Consider the following 12,680-nt stretch of genomic DNA (forward strand, 5'->3'; position numbering starts at 1 on the left):
GCGCCCCTCCCCCTCCCAACACACCCCTGCAGCCAGGGTCCTGCCCAGCCGCGCATCTCTGCGAGGGAACCCGGCTTCCGGAGCCGGACCTGCCGGCCTCTGCGGCTCCGCTCATCAAGCCCCTCCCCGCGCAGAGCGAAGCATCTCACACCCTTTTATCTGCTCGGCCTAGCACCTTTGCAAGCGTCTAGAAACCCAAGCTTGGAGGAGGCAGCCACCGCCACGCCCCGCGGCCCCCGCCCCAGGGATGGTGTGTGTGTGTGGCCGGAAGGGCAGGGAGGGGCTTCAAGGAGGAGGGAGAAAATGACCCCACCGAGGCTCTTGGGGTAGGATTGAGGAAGCTGAGAAGTTTCATTTACATCTAGAAGGAGAAAGGCAAAGGCTTCTCACAGGGGGAACTAGTGGAGAAGAGAGGTCACCAAATGATTATTATTTTTTAATTTTTGTTTTTATTTTTTGTCTTTTTAGGGCCGCACCCTGGGCACAGAGAAGTTTCCAGGCTAGGGGTTGAATCAGAGCTGCAGCTGCCAGCCGACGCCTGGGCCACAGCAATGCTGGATCCCAGCCCTGTCTGCGACCTACACCACAGCTCGTGCAATGCTGGATCCTCAACCCCACTGAGCGAGGCCAGGATTGAACCTGAGTCCTCATGGATACTGGCCTGGTTTGTTACCGCCAATTAGAGCCCACCAGTTAAATGAAGGGGACTGGAGAGCAAAACAATCGCACCAGAAATGAGTTGGGAACAAAAACAGAGAGGAGAGAGTCTCCCACAAGTGGCTGGACTTGGGGAGAAGATTTGTCAGAACTAAGTTAGTTGGGAATGAGTTTGGAGAAGGAGCAATCATGATACTTGCGACTTTTCAGAGCACTTTTATATAATTTAATTTATTTCATCCTTGTGCAATAGATATCCATTTTACCAATCAAGAACCCGAGTCTCAGGGAGGTCAAGTGACCTCTGTAATAATTCCAAATGCTGTCTTTTATCCTTCATGCCACAGGTGCAGATCTTTCTGTAATTAGCATATTCAATAGAAAAGAGAAATTAGACTTTTAGCAAGTTGAAGATTTTCATCCAACAAATATTTATGGGGCCCTTTTTATGTGTCAGACAATATACAAAATACTGACGATGCTAAGACTGGCTGCCTTCAAAAGGCTGAGCTAGCTGGGGAGCGATGTGAGCGGTACAAACAGGGCAGGAAGGCAGCCCAGGTGACTGAGGGCTCTTCCCTGGGGGGAGAGCAGCTTTCACAGGGGAAGGGACACAGTCTGGTCTTGGGAGAAAAGGACATATTTCCCCAGTGGATGGTGGGAGGGGGGCTGGAGAGAGCCTTTGAGGTGTGAGCAAGCAGACACAGGGTCTGGGAGAGCTCTAAGGAGTTGAGGGTGTTAAAAGAGAGCAAAGGGGACATATGAGGGCCGCTGGATGGAGATTAGTGACATTTAATTCATGATTTATTTAAAACCATTGCATAGCTGGAGTTAGCGTTGAGAAGAGTCTTACAACTCTACTGCTTTTTTTTCTTTTTTTTGGTCTTTTCTAGGGCCGCACCCGAGGCAGATGGAGGTTCCCAGGCTAGGGGTCTAATGGGAACTGTAGCTGCCAGCCCACACCACAGCCACAGCAACGCCAGATCCTTAACCCACTGAGCAAGGCCAGGGATCGAACCCGCAACCTCATGGTTCCTAGTCGGATCTGTTAACCACTGAGCCACGACGAGAACTCCCTACAACTCTACTGTTAAGGTATGAGAGCGCTTCTGTGTTATGTTGGAGTAATAGGGATGTAAGGGAAGTAAAGAAACAGTCATTGAGAATGTGTGTGTGCCAGAGAGCATGCAAAGCACTTTCACATACATCATCTACTTTAATTCATGTAGCCATTAACAAGGATGAAGAAGACCTCCTTGGTTTGACCTGATCTCTAAGATCCATAGTTAAAAGAAAAAAATAAGTGCAAGATATTTTGCAGTATGAGTTATGATCCATATTAAAGACACACGGGGAAGGGTTTGGTCAGAGGGAACAGGCAGCACAGAGCCAGGGAAGCCCAAGAGAACAAGGCGTGTCTGGAGACAGTCAGAGGGTTGACCTTGACAAAGATAATGTGTATGGTGAGGATGTTTGTGCTTGAGGCTGGAGCCAAGAGGGACGTGGAGCTCACCATGCTAAAGGTTTGATATTAACCCTGTTCTCCAGGTGAGTCTCACGGGCATTTTTTTTTCCTTTCCTTTTTTTTTTTAAGAGATGGTTGTTGTAGAGTATTATAAGTGACAGGTATATAACAGTGATTCACACTTTTTAAAGGATCTACTCCATTGATGGTTATTATAAACTATCGGCTATATTCTCTGTACAATATATCCTTGTAGCCTATTTACTTTATATGTAATAGTTTGTATCTCTTAATCCCTTACCCCTTTCTTGCCCCACGCCCCTCCCCTCCCCTGACTGGTAACCAGCAGTTTGGTCTCAGAGAGGTTTTTTTTTAATTTATTTTTGTTTTTTTTGCCATTTTCTTGGGCCACTCTTGAGGCATATGGAGGTTCCCAGGCTAGGGGTCTAATTGGACTGTAGCCACCAGCCTACGCCAGAGCCACAGCAACGCGGGATCCGAGCTGCGTCTGCAACCTACACCACAGCTCACGGCAACACCGGTTCCTTAACCCACTGAGCAAGGCCAGGGATTGAACCTGCAACCTCATGGTTCCTAGTCAGATTCGTTAACCACTGAGCCACGACGGGAACTCCTCAGAGAGTTTTTAAGTGGGAGAAACACACTCTGACGAAGCACGTTAAGGAGATGGCTCTGGCTACTGGTGGAGAAGGGACTGGAGGAGGGGGAGGGAGACCCCGGGGGCTCCCAGGCTGGACCGTGGGAATGGAGAGGAGGAGGAGAAAGTGTGTGAAACTGGTTTGAGGAAGTGAGTGGGCAGCAGATCTCCACATGGCTGATGGGGAAAAAAAAAAGAAAACCTAGAAGGAACACAGGACACATCATTTTTCAGGAGGGGGATCGCAGTTATACCTGCATGAAAAAAGATAAACAACGAGTTCATGAGAAAACCCAGCAGCCCCACCCACTGCCACAGAGTTCAACTTTTTTAGCTGATTTGCTTTTTGGTATTTGTCTCCCTACCTGTCAACAGGATTATGCTATTACTGCACGCTCTTTCCACTTTAGGCATTATCTATTGATATGCTTTTATGAAAGAGCATTTAGTTATTTATTTTTGCTTTTTAGGCCCGAACGCTTGGGATATGGAGGTTCCCAGTCTAGGGGTTAATTGGAGCTGCAGCTGCCAGGGTACACCACAGCCACAGCATCATGGGATCTGAGCTGCATCATCGACCTACACCATAGCTCACAGCAATGCCGGATCCTTAACTCACTGAGTGAGGCCAGAGATCGAACCCAAGTCCTCATGGATACTAGTCAGATTCGTTTCTCCTGTGCCACAACGGGAACTCCAGAAAGAGCATTTTTTAAAACCATCAACTTCACTTGGTTCACAAACAGATATCCTTAAAACCCCCTCCATCCTCAATTTACAGCGATTTTAAAAATACATACACATACATTTCCATATGTATTTCCATATGTACATACATATGTATGTAAGTGAACTGAAATACATCCTGCCGGATCACATCAGACTAGGATTCAAGGGGACATTGACTAAAGGAGATTTTATTATGCCTGTCTGGTTTAAATTCTTTACCAGTGGATGTATATATTAATTACGTGTGTAGTTCAAGTGAAAAAAAGCGAATCCACCCAACAATAGTAAAAGGTAACTATCATTATCCACAGTTTACAGATGCAAAAACTGAAGCCCAGAGACTTAATTTGTTCAAAGTCTTGCAGCAAGCAAGCGCAACTGGTAAAAACCAGACTTGAGCCTGAAGGAAGACAAGGGACCAGTGTTGGGGCAGGACAAAAGGAAGTGAAAAAGAAAGCCAGAAATCTGGACCAGGAAAGGTGCCACCTGCAGCAGAAAAGGGTCATGAAGGCAGAAGGCAGGAGGTTGTTGATTGGAAGGGAGTGCTAAAGGGACGCATAGTTAGACAGAAACACTAGACTGAAAGAGTCAAGGTCATGGCCTCACGCCTGCACGTCCTTAGAGAGCATCCCCAGAGAACTCAGGTACCAGGCATCTGCAGTGAGTCACTGGATCCCAGAAACTGAGGGCAAGAGTGAGATCATCACCCTAAAAGACAGGGAGCAGAGACAACAAAGCCCTTAGGGTCCAGGGAGCTTAACCTGTCTGGTCAGAGGCCACTGTCACAAAAGCAACAAAGAATTCATATTGAATAGGTTTTCCTCAGGGCTCAAATGAGTAGGTAGAGGAGTCACTGTGAGGCTGTGACACCAGACAGGATGGCAAACAAAAACAGCCAGGCCAAGGAAACAAGCTGCTGAGTCTCTGTCCTGAGAGAATGAGGGATATCTGGGGATCAGAATTCTGGAAGAGGTCGAAGCCAAAGCCATCCAAGGCAGCTGGCCCCTCCCTAACCATGACTCAGCTTCACCAGTGCCCAGGGTCACTCCTCCCCTCCCATGACCATGGAGGGGGTGGTGGTGACTGTGAGGGCTGAATGTGTCAGCCCTGTAACCTGGAATTATACGGCTGTGTTGGGAGCTGGACACTGGAGATGAATTCAAGACTTGCTCTATTTGAAAACTGCTTGCATGGAACTGGATTCTACATGGAGAAGCACACATGCCCCAACCCCACGAATTCATCCTTCCCCCAATTCCCCACCCGAATACAGAGAAGGAGCCAAACAGCAGCATCTCACATTCAGAAGCTGGCTTGACATTCACGGGTAAAACTTGTTATTCTCTAATTAGGCATAAACTGTCTTACAGAACAATGACCTTAGACAAGTTCACTCTGAAATCATATGACACAAAGCAAGACCAGGTCATAATTCTGAGCACAGACAAAACAGAAAGGTCACTACACCACCCACCAAATACCAAATACCCCTTCTCTTCCCTTCTGGCAAAAAAACAAAAACCAAAAAACAAAACTGCTACTTCTTCTTTTTTTTAAGGGCCACACCCAAGGCATGTGCAAGTTCCCAGGCTATGAGTCAAATTGGAGCTGCAGCCTCCAGCCTATGCCACAGTAATGCCAGATCTGAGTCGAGTCTTCGACCTACACCACATCTCAGGGCAATGCCGGATCCTAAATCCACTGAGGAGGGCCAAGGATGGAACACGAGTCTTCATGGATACTAATCAGGTTCTTTATTGCTGAGCCACAGCGGGAACTCCCACTGCTGCTTATTTATCCTTATTCTAGGGGTTGATTGAGATGCCCAGGCATAGGATTTACCCTGCCTTCTTTCTTTCTGTTTTTGGTTTTCAGAGCTGCATCTGTGGCATATGGAAGTTCCCAGCTTAGAGGTTGAATCAGAGCTGCTGGCCTAGTCCACACCCACAGCAACACCAGATCCCTAACCCACTATGCGAGGCCAGGGATTGAACCCACATCCTTACAGATACTAGTTGGGTTCTTAACCCACTGAGCCACAACAGGATCTCCTACCTTGTTTCCTGACAGCAGCATTTTATCTGGAGCAAATCCCTACTTCCTTAGATCTGCCCCCAAGTTGCCTAACCAAAGCCCAAATCCTATCCTAGGTTTTGTTCAAATGTTCTCTTACTGGGATGTCCCACTGTCCCTTATGGCGTGTGTTCTCTTTTTATGCAGAGTAATAAACCCAACGTATTCAACTACAGGTGTGTTTCTAGGGGTCTTTGACTAGAAGACACTGGTGACATTCAGGGTTGCTTTTCTTCACTCTTAGCGTCTGGAACCTTCACTGAGGATCTGGACCCAGGCTGTGTGGGAGAAGATGGAACAAAGGCAGGAGGTGCTGTCAGAAGGGACAAAACAAAGCCTTACTCACTCAACAAATATATCCTGGGAACCCATATACACCACACACCTTCTAGGGTCCAAGGACAATAGGCAAATAAAGCAGCATCTGTGATTTTTCAGGAAGCTCTCTTGGGGGGCAGAGGTGGGAAAGACACATAAACAGATCATTATAATAATGATATGAAGGATTTGGAGTTCTGGTTGTGGCTCATCAGATTAAGAACCCCACTGATATCCGTGAGGATGTGGGTTTGATCCCCAGCCTCGCTCAATGGATTAAGGATCCAGTTTTGCTGTGGTTGTGGTGCAGGCAGGCAGCTGCAGCTCTGATTGGACCCCTGGCCAGGGAACTTCCATATGCCACAGGCGTGGCCAGAAAAAAAAAAAAAAGAAAAAGAAATAGAAAAAAAAATTCCTTGCATTGAGAATTCTTAAGATTTATTTTTTAAAAAACATTTTTGTATATATCATATATCAGTGTTAATCATATTTCTCATGTTGTACATTGCATCCTGAGTAGTTATTTCTTTTATATCTGGAAGTTTGTACCTTTTTGACTACCTTTCTCTTTCTTTTTATCCTCACACTTTTCAGGGGCGATAGGTGGAGTTATTATGGATTGGGTTGTATCTGCCCAAAAGATATGTTGAAGTTCTAACCCCTGATGCCTATGAATGTGATGTTATTTGGAAATAGAGCCTTTTTTTTGGGGGGGGGAACACAGTCACAGCATGCAGAAGTTCCCAGACCAGGCATCGAACCTGCACCACAGCAGCAAGCTGAGCCACAGCAGTGACAACGAGGGTCCCTGAACCTGCTGAGCCACCGAGGAACTCCTGGAAGGAGGGTCTATTCAGATGTAATCAAGTTAAAATGAGGTTATACTGGATTAAGGCAGACTAGATACCTGAACCAATATGACTGGTATCCCTAGAAGAAGAGAGAAATTTGAACACAGAGACACAGGAGAGAGGGCCATGGGGAGAGAGGCCAAAGACTGGATTAATGCATCTGTGAGCACAGGGGTGACAAGGATTGCCTGCACACACAGGAATCTGAAGGCAGCAAGGAAGAGCATAGTCTTGTCGACACCTTGATTCCAGACATTCAGCTTCCAGACTGGGAGAGTTTTTCTTGTTTTAAGCCACTCAGTTTGAGGTAATTTGTTATAAGAGCCCTAGAAAACTAATACAGGAGTTGAGGGGGTCAAGGTAGAAGGCAATACCATGGAAAGGTTATTATTTGTTATAACCACACTTTTTGTATACTTTATCTTTTCCAGGGGTTGGTTTGTTTGTTTGTTTATTGCTTTTTTAGGGCCTATTTATCTTTTCCAGGGGTTGGTTGGTTTGTTTGTTTATTGCTTTTTTAGGGCCGAATCCACGGCATTTGGAAGTTCCTGCAAATGCCAGCGTACACCATATCCACAGCAGTGCCAGATCCTTAACCCACTGAATGAAGCCAGGGATCGAACTCACATCCTCACAGATACTATGTTGGGTTCTTAACCCACCGAACCACAACAGGAACTCCCCAAGATGGCTTTTTTAAAGTGTGTTTTGGGTTGAAAGACGTGAGTTTGAGCATCGGTGTCATGTCTGCAACGTGAGGGAAGTAAAGATACTCAATTCAAGAGGTTGTGAGGAACAGATGCAATCGCGTGTATGAAACTATTTAGTAAACTTTTTAGGTCATACCCTCGGCATGTGGAGGTTCCCAGGCTAGGGGTCGAATTGGAGCTATAGCTGCTGGCTTATGCCAGAGCCACAGCAACGCCAGATCCCAGCCTCGTCTGCAACCCACACCACAGCTCACAGTGATGCTGGATCCTTAACCCACTGAGCAGAGCCAGGGATTGAGCCTGAAACCTCACAGAACTCCTGTAAACAAGTTCTTTTTTTTTTTTCTTTTTTCTGTCTTTTCTAGGACTGCACCTGCAGCATATGGAGGTTCCCAGCCTAGGGGTCCAACTGGAGCTACAGCTGCCAGCCTACACCAGAGCCAGAGCCACAGCAACGTGACGTGGGACCCGAGCCTTGTCTGTGACCTACAGCACAGCTCATGGCAACGCCAGATCCCTAACCCACTGAGCGAGGCCAGGGATAGAACCCCCAACCTCATGGTTCCTAGTCAGGTTCTTTAACCACTGAGCCATGATGGGAACTCCAACAAGTTCTTATTAGTACTGTTATCACCCTGTGGAGAAGCAGAAAACACCTTGAACTAGAGAATGGAAATCTAGGCCCTTGGCCTGAGTGACCATTTGACTTCCCAACCCTATCACTGTGTGAGTGGCCAGCACCCTCTTTGTGTTTGTCAGCGTCTGAAACAGCGCTCCTCTCCCCCAGGGACAGAAGAAAGAATGGTCACCGTTCAAGGTTAGGGACTCCATGAGAAGAACTCCGCAGATTTTAAACTATGTCACAAAGTACCTCTTCACTCACTAAGAACTGGGCAAGAAGGGTGGGAGAGGGAAGCCACGGTGAGTAAGAGGCTGCTTCTGCGCTGGAGGAGTTCACATTCTTCCGAGGTGGATGCTATGGGAGTGTGCGTGGTCTTCCTACGGGAAAGAGGCGGGATCCCGGGGCTGGGGAAGGCCTCCAGGTGGAGGGGAGCTGAAGCTGGTGCACCTAAATTGAGTGGGATTGACAAGAGCCCTTCGCTGGAAAGAGGACTTAGAAGATGGTTTCCTGATCATTATACAACTACAGATGTGGTAAATTCATTGAATAATTATTAAAAAAAGAAGATGGTTTCCATGGAATACATATCTATCAATCAACTACCTCATTCTAGGATCTGTGCTAAGGGTCGGGGGTGGGGGAGGGAGGGAGAAAGAAAGTGTGAAAGCAACATAATTCAGCCCGGAAAACTCTCTCTAGTTCTGGGAAGGAAGCTAAAGCTGCATAAAGAAGGAAACAACGGGATACAAGTGTGCGATGTCAACAGCCAGGGCTGTGAACACCGGACACAGGGAATGCGGACTGTGCCCGGGGATGACGCTGAATGAACGGCCGGAGGGGGTTACTTGCGAGTCCCGGTCCCTGTGTCCCCAGCTGTCACCCAACAGGCTGCTTATGTAATCGATGGCGCCTCGCGAGCGACCGGGGGAACTGGATGGGGGAGCCCGGCCGGAGCTGACGGCGCGCTCCTGGAATCCGCGCTGGGGGTGTTGGCCGTCCCCAGCCCGACACCCGGGTCCGCCCTCTCCCTGCGGAGCTGTGCGCGCCGCAGCCCGGAGGTCGGCGGGCGGGTCCCCACGCCTCCTGCAATGAGCCGGCTCCCTGCTGGAACCAGGCGGCTGCGAAGGCCCGGGAAGCCCGACCCATCCGCCCACCCCGCTCTCCGCGCGGTGGAAGAGGAGGAAACTTGAACTCTGGCCCGAACCCTGGGTCTTGCTCTCCGTAGGTCAGCTTGTCATCCTCTTGGCGCTGGGTTTCCAAGCCTCTCGCCCCTTTTCCTTTTTCGAGGTCACCCTGGAAACAGGAGCAGTCTTTCTCCGAGTTCAACTGTGATTCCTTAGGTGGCAACACTATAAAAAGATGTTTGTTGCCCTTGATGGTCATGGTCAAGGTTAGAGAGGAGGGTACCTCTGGTCCCAGATTAATTTTAGTTTCTGATTATGAGGAAGTAGAAAAGGCAGACGGATTCGTCTTTGAAAGGGAAGCTACACCCTCTCCCACTCCAGGCTAAACCAGTCTGGGGGGGGGGGGGGCAGCAGAATCTTTCCACAACTTTGAAAGGGTATTTGGGTTCTGAGTTAGGTTCACTCTCAAATATGGACCGTTGGAGACCCCGCTGAGAGGATGTCTTTAAAAAAATTTTTAGGTGTCAACTTTTTTTTTTTTGTCTTTTTGGGGCCGCATATGGAAGTTCCCAGGCTAGGTGTCCAATCGGAGCTGTAGCCTCTGGCCTACATCACAGCCCACAGCAACGCCAGATCCGAGCTGCCTCTGCGACCTACACTACAACTCAGGGCATCGCCAGATCCTCAACCCACTGAGCAAGGCCAGGGATCGAACCCGAAACCTCATGGTTCCTTTCAGATTCATTTCCACTGTGACACGACGGAAACTCCAAGTGTCAACTTTTTTATTACGGAAAAGTTCGACCGTCCATGAAAAGTTCGACCGTTCATGAAGTAGAGAAAATACTATGATGCCCTCTTGTGCACCCACCACCCCCTTTGGCAATGATCAATTCATGACGGATTTTGTTTCATCAGTTACTTCCCACTCGTCCTCCCCCCCTTTCCCAGTGTGTTGTTTTTAAGCAAATCCCAGACATATTTATTTTATTGATAAAACTTCAGTATGACCAAAACCTTTTTTTTTTTAAGGGCCACACCCGCAGCATGTGGAAGTTATCAGGCTAGTCCTTAACCCACTGATCGAGGTCAAGGATCAAACCCACATCCTCATGGATGCTAGTCAGTTTCCTTAACCACTAAGCCACGATGGGAACTCCCCCAAACCTTTTTTCACAGTACAATTTTCACATCTTTAAAATGCACAATGTAGGGTCCATGTTCAAATTTCTGTCTCATGTATTAAAAATTAGATTACAATTAATCTGTTCAAACCAGGATGCATACAAGTCCACCCCTGCATTTGGTTGATATGTCCTTTAAGTTTCTTTTAATCTATGGTTTCCCTTTCTACACCCCTCCCCCTTTTTCTTCTGGAAATTTCTTTCTTTTTCTTTTTTTTTTTTTGTCTTTTTAGGGCCCCACCTACGGCATATGGAGGTTCCCAGGCTAGGGGTCCAGTCGGAGCTACAGCTGCTGGCCTACTCCAGAGCCACAAGCAGCACCAGATCCGAGGCTCGTCTGCGACCTACACCACAGCTCATGGCGACGCCGGATCCTTAACCCACTGAGCGAGGCCAGGGATCGAACCCACAACCTCGTGGTTCCTAGTCGGATTCGTTTCTGCTGTGCCACGACGGGAACTCCTGGAAATTACTTTGATGAAGAAAACTGGTCATTTGTCCTTTGAATTTTCCCAAACTGGGATTTGCTGACTGCATCTCTGTAGCATTCCTTCTTAAAGTGATTCTGATAGATCCAGAACTCTGATGGATTTTAGTTAGGTTCATCATTTTTGGCAAGTATACATCAAATTGTTACTTCCTGTTGTATTACATTGGTGGTCATATAATGTTCGATTGTCTCTCTTTTTATGATACTAGGACTGATCAGTGGGTTTGGGTGTTGTTCAGCCTGATTCATCTTTCTTAGATTCCCCATCAGCTTTTCACACAATGTTTCTAGCAGCTGTTGATGGTTATTGCCTGGGTCCATTATTTCGTTAGGTGTTACAAATGAATGATTCTCTTCCATCCTTTCTTAATTTCTTAGCTGGAGTTTGTAATAAAGAACTGTCCTAATATCTAAAAATATTAGATACATTTGTATAAGAATGGTAGCATAAAAACTGAGTATTTACCAGTGTTCAGAAAGTTGTATGGGTTCCTAGCATCATTCAAAAATGATCAATGAGTTTATTTTTTAATTATCATAAGGAACTGATAGCATTTTTTGCATATGTGATGTTTCAATCAGTTGTAGTTATTATCCTTATTCATGCTAAAAACATCCCATCTTTCCCTTCAAATTGGCTCCAGAGTCTTTTTTTTTTAAGGGCCATACCTGAAGCATATGGAAGTTCCCAGGCCAGGCCTACACCACAGCCAGAGCAACACCAGATTCGAGCTATGTCTGTGACCTACACAGCAAGTACAATGTATGATCATTAACCCACCAAGTGGGGCCAGGGATCAAACCTGTGGCCTCGTGGTTACCAGTTGGGTTCATTACCACTGAGCCACAACAGGAACTCCAAATGCTGAGTCATTTTTGACATGACCCCAGTACCTTTCTCACAATCTGGTGTGACAAGGGTCATCTTGTATATTTCCTTTCTTTCCTTATCTTTTCTTTTTTTTCCACTCCTGCAGGATATGGAAGTCCTAGGGCCAGGAATCGAATCCACACCACAGCAGTGACCTGAGCCACAGCAGTGACCTGTTACACCACTAAGGAACTCCTGGGGTCACTATGTTTTTCTCTTCTTTTATGTCATAGGCATAAGAGAAAAATCTAATATTTTAGGTTGAAAATCTTGGTTCCTGATAATATTGGTGTAATTGCTTCTTTTCTTTATCCTACTATGTATGTGTATATAAGTACTTGTACATAAAATACATAATAGATTTGGAATAACCACAAAAATATTATTATCACCAAGATGATAACTTAAATATTTAAGTTCTATTTGCAGTTCTTTTTGTCATTAAGCTATATCCAACTGAGGATATACAGCAAAATTATTGCATTTTAAAGTCACCTAAAATAAATTTTCTCTAAGGAGTTCCCAGCTACAGAGTGTTTAAGCTACCAACTACATATACCATTTCATTTTTTTCTTCTCTTAATTTAATTTTGTTTGATAACAATATAAAAATATTTACATGATTCCAAAGCCAAATATACAAAACAAGGTACATGTAGAAAAGATTAGGAGTTCCCTTCACAGCTCAGCAGTTAAAGAACCTGGCTAGGATCCATGAGGATGTGGATTTGATCCCTGGCCTCGCTCAGTGGTTTAAGGATCCAGCATTGCCTTGAGCTGTGGCAGATGCGGCTCACATCCGCTCTGATTAGACCTCTAGCCTGGGAACTTACAGGGGTGTGCCCCCCCCCTCAAAAAAAGCAAAAAAAGATAAAAAATAAAAGACTCTCATTCCTTCCACCCGGTTTTCCTTTCTCCCCTTCGGTAA

This window comes from Phacochoerus africanus, chromosome 9 (assembly GCF_016906955.1).
Source record: "Phacochoerus africanus isolate WHEZ1 chromosome 9, ROS_Pafr_v1, whole genome shotgun sequence".
Taxonomy (NCBI): domain Eukaryota; kingdom Metazoa; phylum Chordata; class Mammalia; order Artiodactyla; family Suidae; genus Phacochoerus; species Phacochoerus africanus.